Raw genomic sequence first — 6,000 nt, 5'->3', positions numbered from 1 at the left:
AAGCATGGTAACCTCCATCTTGGGTAAAAACTGCTGTTTAAAATTTTAACCCTGCTATTCTGGCTTCTGTAAATATTTTCTTGCTTAAATAATAGGGGAAAATAAGACTACTCCCATTCCAGAGAGGCCATAAACTATGTCCCAGACAGAGTTGTCAGTGGCCAGGCCTTGAGATATGGTCTCACGGCCCTGTCCCAGCACACAGAACTTTTTCTCAGAAGGTCCGAAAGTCTCATTCCAAATTTGGAAGACAAAGAACTGAAAAACGTATAAATAGGAAAGACTTCCACCATGTTGGGGCCCAGAATTTGACAGAGATATTCTACTCTGAGCCCACTAGTACTAGTGCATTAATAAAAGACTCCAAATTAATTTAGCTTATTCACTAAGGCGTCTTCTGATTTACAATATAACATTAGTAAGAATATTCATTGTATAATCTCTTTGAAGAGGAATTTACCAAAAATGTAAAATGTGCAAACCCTTTGACTCAGTAATTTTACTTTAGGGTACTTATACTACAAATATATTTGGGCATAACTCAGATATATGTATACAAGGTTGTTTTTATAGCATTGCTTATTAGGGGGAGGAGAAGACCTGTAAACAACTTTAGTGTTTCTCAGTAGTCAATTGGTTAAATAAAATATGAATATCCATAGAAAGATTGACTATATACACCTGTTAAAAAAAAATAATGTAGATTTGTTATGATAATCTGGAAAAACTCTCCAAGATATAAAGCAAATGACATGTATGTATTATCCCACTGGTGTAAAACAAGATTTATCCATGTGTTTGTGTATATGCCTGAAAAAATATGGAAGTAGGATAGATGTCTTGAGGATGAGATAAACTCATTTTTCTTTGTTTTGCTAGGAAAAAAAACAACTTTATGCATTGCTATTTTCATAGAATTAAAAATGTTAAGCACTGAAGCAAATATTGTTTATTTTGTGCCAAAAGCTGAAATACCCTCGTGACAATATTGCATTAGAACAGTGATACTGGATTTGTTTTATGAGGATGGCCAGTACAAATAAATCATACCAAAAAATCCTCTATGGGTTCTAAATTATAGTGGTTGGATGACTACAGCAATCATATTAAAAGCATAATTAGCAAATTGCCATGTCAAACTGTGGATAAAAAAAATGACAATGACAGGCTACATCACAAACTGTCTTAGGCCATTTGGGCTGCTATAATAAACTGTAGATCGAGTGGCTTATGAACACAGAAATTTATTTGTCCCAGTTCTAGAGGCTGGGAAGTCCATGATCAAGGTACCAGCAGATTCAGTGTCTGGTGAGGGGCCGATTCCTTGTTCATAGATGATCATTTCTAGCTATGACTTCTCATGGGAGAAGAGGCAAGGGAGCTCTTGAGAGAATTTCTTTTAAGGGCACTGATCCTAGTCATGAGGTTTCACCCTCCTAAAGGTCCTACCTGCAAATACCATTATATTGGACATTAGAATTTACTATGTGAATTTGGGGTGGGGACATATTCAATTTATAATACAAACAAAATACTATCATCTGCTAATTATACAACAGCCTTAAAACAGTTATATAACACTAGAGGCCCGGTGCACAGATTTGTGCACAGTGGGGTCCTTTGACCTGGCCTGCAGGGATCTGGGCTGAAACTGGCTCTCTGATATCCCCTGAGGGGTCCCAGATTGTGAGAGGGAGCAGGCCAGGCCGAGGGACCCCACCTGTGCACAATGGGGCCTGGGAGGGACTGCAGGAGGGTTCCAGGGCATGTCCCACCCATTTTGCCCAGTCCCAATCAGCCAGATCCCAGCAGCAAGCTAACCTACCAGTCAGTGTGTCTGCCCCTGGTGGTCAGTGCGTGTCATGGTGTCTGGTCAAACAAACAGTTGGACACTTAGCATATTAAGCTTTTATTATATAGGATAGACAACAGTTATATGAAACTTATATATAACACAGTTACATGTCTAGAAAATAATTTCATGTATTTGATTATGAACTTATTACTTTATTAATACATTTTTTAGAGATTTTTATTCACTCATGACTCACCAATCAGGAGCTATCATGATTCTCATGTGTCCCAGATTTTAAGGGCCTGCTTAGTAGATTCTCACTATAAGGCTGTATTCACACAGCTATTATCAATTCTTACTCCAGTATGTAGCTAGTGTGGTAGTAAGAAAGCAGTTTCTAAAATGTGGTTGGCTATACATTGTAATGTACATGGACACAGAAAACAAATGCTGTAAAATTGTCTAGACCAAATGTATTATTTTTCCAGTGCTGTACTACAAGCTGATTAATAGCGAGGAATTTCAGTCACTTGGAATTGGATAGAGCTGACACACTCTTCTCCTCCAGTGATGTGCACTGTAATAGCTATTTTACTGGAGGTGGTAATAAAGGCTATATGACAGAAAAAAAAAGGCTAGATGACAAAGCATCAAGTCTTTTTCCCCTGGAGCCTAACCTATTTCTGATAAAGCAATGTATATTCCGTGCGTGTTCTCATTTATTCAGGAAACCTCGTGGGAGCAATTGCTCAAATTTGAAGAAATGCTAAAGATAGAAGAATATCTGATAATATGAAGATGCCCATAAAGAATCTTGTATTTTAAAAAAGATAAAGAATGTATAGGGGGTTTTAACATCTGATGAATGTGTCTCTTTGAAAGGTAACTTTTTTGTATGAAATTTTTACCCACATTGATCATTTCTACAGAAATTGCTCAAGAGGCCCATGAAGAATGATCGTTGCCATAAACTGAAACATTTCTACGTGTTCAAAAACAATGGTATTATGTGAATTCACTAAAGAAAATTCTAAATAATTAAAACTCAGAGAGATACAAACAATAGGTTCACATATGACAGGAAACCTGTCACACAAGTAAATTAAGCTTCAGGTAAAATCTGCTGAACTACTTTCCACATGATTCTTTCAAACTTGCATGTAATATAAAGTAATTTCTTGATGGGGTGAGTAACTCGTAGTAGGACTCACTTCAGTGAACAATTTTTCAGGTGCCGCTCCTTGCCCAGAACCATCCCCTTTTCTTAGATTTGTAAGTGTTTCCTTTGCTTATTTACTGTAGGCTCTTCATCTCTGATCATCGTAATTATGGAATGTACTATTGCTTTAATAATATGTAGCATGAACGCCAAAAGAAAAAACAGATTAACTCCCCTTTCTTGAAAAAAGACTCAAATTAAGCCCGCTACAATTTTCAATTTACTTGAGTGCCGAGTTAGAATATTCACCAAAGTACTAACTACATGAAATGTTACCTGAGCACCATCTCAGCCCTTTTCTGTTGCCATTGCACGAATGTTCCTATTGGCACATACCGAAAGTGACTGGTAGTTAAACAATTAAGTAATGTATATTATACAGCAGTTGAGTTTAGAAGGTATGACTGAGCAAATCAGTATTCACAAAAGCAACAAGACAAGTGCACACTTCTGGAGTCATTATACAGCAAACAAATTCTTCTTATATTTTGGAGAACTCCACAAAAACAAAGACTACCCCCTTCAAGATTCAGAAAATGTCACCAGTCCTCAAAGGTGAGTGGAAGGGACATTGTAAAGGGTGACAAGTTCCACATGTTTTTTACTACTTGTGTTTTTTTTACATCTATTTGCCATATTTTGTGCATTTTGATTTTCCTTCAAATGTGTATTTCCCTCAGTGGAGAACAGATCCTCCTGGGCCTTTAAAGATGATTTAATTCTTAGTATCAAAAGTTCAGCAGTCTGGAGCAGTCCTGCAACACAAAGCACCGCGTGTGGGACACGACTAAAGGTACCACTACAGTGAGGAATCGGAATCCTAGAGCGATCACTGGGCATGGAGAAATGCTATAAAATGAGGACCACGTCCCCTCTCAGTTGTCCATTTCACTATCTCAGGTGTGTGTTGTTTCTTTTAGAAATAGAGACTGTTTGAGCAAGTTAAATAATAAGAACTCTGATTTTATAGTGGGTAATAAAGTGAAACTATATTGTTAATATTCAGATTTAGCAGCTAGGACAGTAATGGGAATGGCCTTCGTTGCCTTAGAACCCTACTTAAATTAAAATGTATAAGGTCATTCGGGGCAGATACATTTCAGGGATCATGCATATTGACTAAACATCACCAGACTGCTTTGGTCCAGTGAGGACTGAAGCCATCTTAACATCTTGAAAACCCAGCAGACCAATCCCAGCCTCAAATGATTTTCAAGACAAACCCTGGTAAACACAACATGTAAAATGACAGGATGTGCGTGTGTAATATGTAGGTCTTATTCAGCAGCACCGTGTATAAGAGAGTTTGAATTGAGAATGAGCACATTCATCACTACACGGTGGGAAGGAGTCTGACTTTTTCACAACTAATTTCAGGTGGAAATTTAACATCTCTTTTAGGAGAAAGAGAATAAGAAATTTTCTAAAAAGAAAACTGTCGTTACATCATGAAACAAAGATGACATTCACCAGTGGGCAGGGTTGATTGCTACCCCAAGAGTATAATGCCTCTGCTAAACTGAAAATGTCTCCATTTCAGAACAGAACACACTATACTATTCTGCAGAAGCCATACACACTGAAGAAAGATTGTACACCTCTGGTCTCTTGGTTACTCATATTAAATTCTTTAATCTGACCATAGTCATCTGCTATGCCTATCCTGTATGAAGAATTATGACAACATAATTTCTATTAAATATAGCATCAAAAAGAAAGGAAAACTCCTAGCGTAATACAATTATTGAAGAAAGTACAGAAGAGCGTAATTGAGATAAAGAACAGGAGCACATTTTTTTTCAAATAATGTACAAATAGGCAAGCACAGAAATGGGGCAGTGACTACAAAAGGAGGTAAAATTGAGAAAGAGATTTGACGCTATAAGAAATTATGTGATGACATATTTTTCTCGATGATCCAATCGAGAAAAAAATTTGATGATGCTGAAAAAAGAGGGGAGATTTTTTTGGAGCAATATCTTTATGAAATATGGACACTGGGGCACAAGTGGGGAGTGTGGGCTTCGGTTAGTGGTAGAAAACAACTCATCTATAATGGCAGGAGAAGGAAGAAAATATTGGCACAACATAATGTGGTGGTAACCTGCGGAGATCTTTGAGATGGTTGTCCCTAATTTTCCATAAAATAGAAATGAAGGCCATCAGATGAGAGTAAGAAGTTCTAGAAATCTGAGGGGAGGAGGAAAAGGGTGGGAGATAGCCTGGAAGGTATTCACCAATGATTTCTGCCCCTGGTACTAACTCCCTTAAACTGAGGTGGACCTAGTGACTCACATTTTTTATTTTAAAATTTTTTTCTAATTGACTTTTAAAGAAAGAAGAAGGGAGGAGGGAGGAAGGGAGAGAGAGAGAGAGAAACATTGATGTGAGACCAAAACATCAGGTGCCTCCTGCACACCCCCGACCAGGGATCAAGCCCACAACCTAGGCATGTGCCTTGACCGAGGTGGGAACTGAACCCTTTCAGTGCATGGGATGACACCCAACTAAATGAGCCACACCGGCCAAGACATGACTCACTTTTAACAAACAACCTGGCAAAGAGCAAGGGTATCACTTCTAAACTTAGGTGACAAAAAGGACAGGTTTTAATCTATCTTAGCCCTCACACTGGGAGAAACACGCTGTTGTGTTATGAGCTGCTTTTAGAGGGGTCCACATGGCCAGGAACTGATGTCTCTCACCAAAAGCCCTTGAAGACCTGAGGCCTGCTAACAATTGTAGGAGTGAATTTAGAAATAGATCTTTCCCCATTGAAGCTGGAGTCCTGGCCAACACCTTGTTTGCAGCTTTGTGAGACACTTCTAGCCAGCGGCACCCAGGAAAGGGCTACCGGATTTCTGAGATTAGAGTCTGTGATAGCCTTAATGTTTGTTGCTTTAAGCCATTTTATAATAAAACTAGAGGCCCAGTGCACAAAAATTTGTGCACTGGTGGGGGGAGGGGGGCCCTTAGCCCGACCTGT

Source organism: Myotis yumanensis, unplaced genomic scaffold, assembly GCF_028538775.1.
Source record: "Myotis yumanensis isolate MYYU_CA2020_CCGP unplaced genomic scaffold, mMyoYum1.0.hap1 SCAF_4, whole genome shotgun sequence".
Classification (NCBI taxonomy): Eukaryota; Metazoa; Chordata; class Mammalia; order Chiroptera; family Vespertilionidae; genus Myotis; species Myotis yumanensis.
This window is presented reverse-complemented; position numbering follows the sequence as displayed.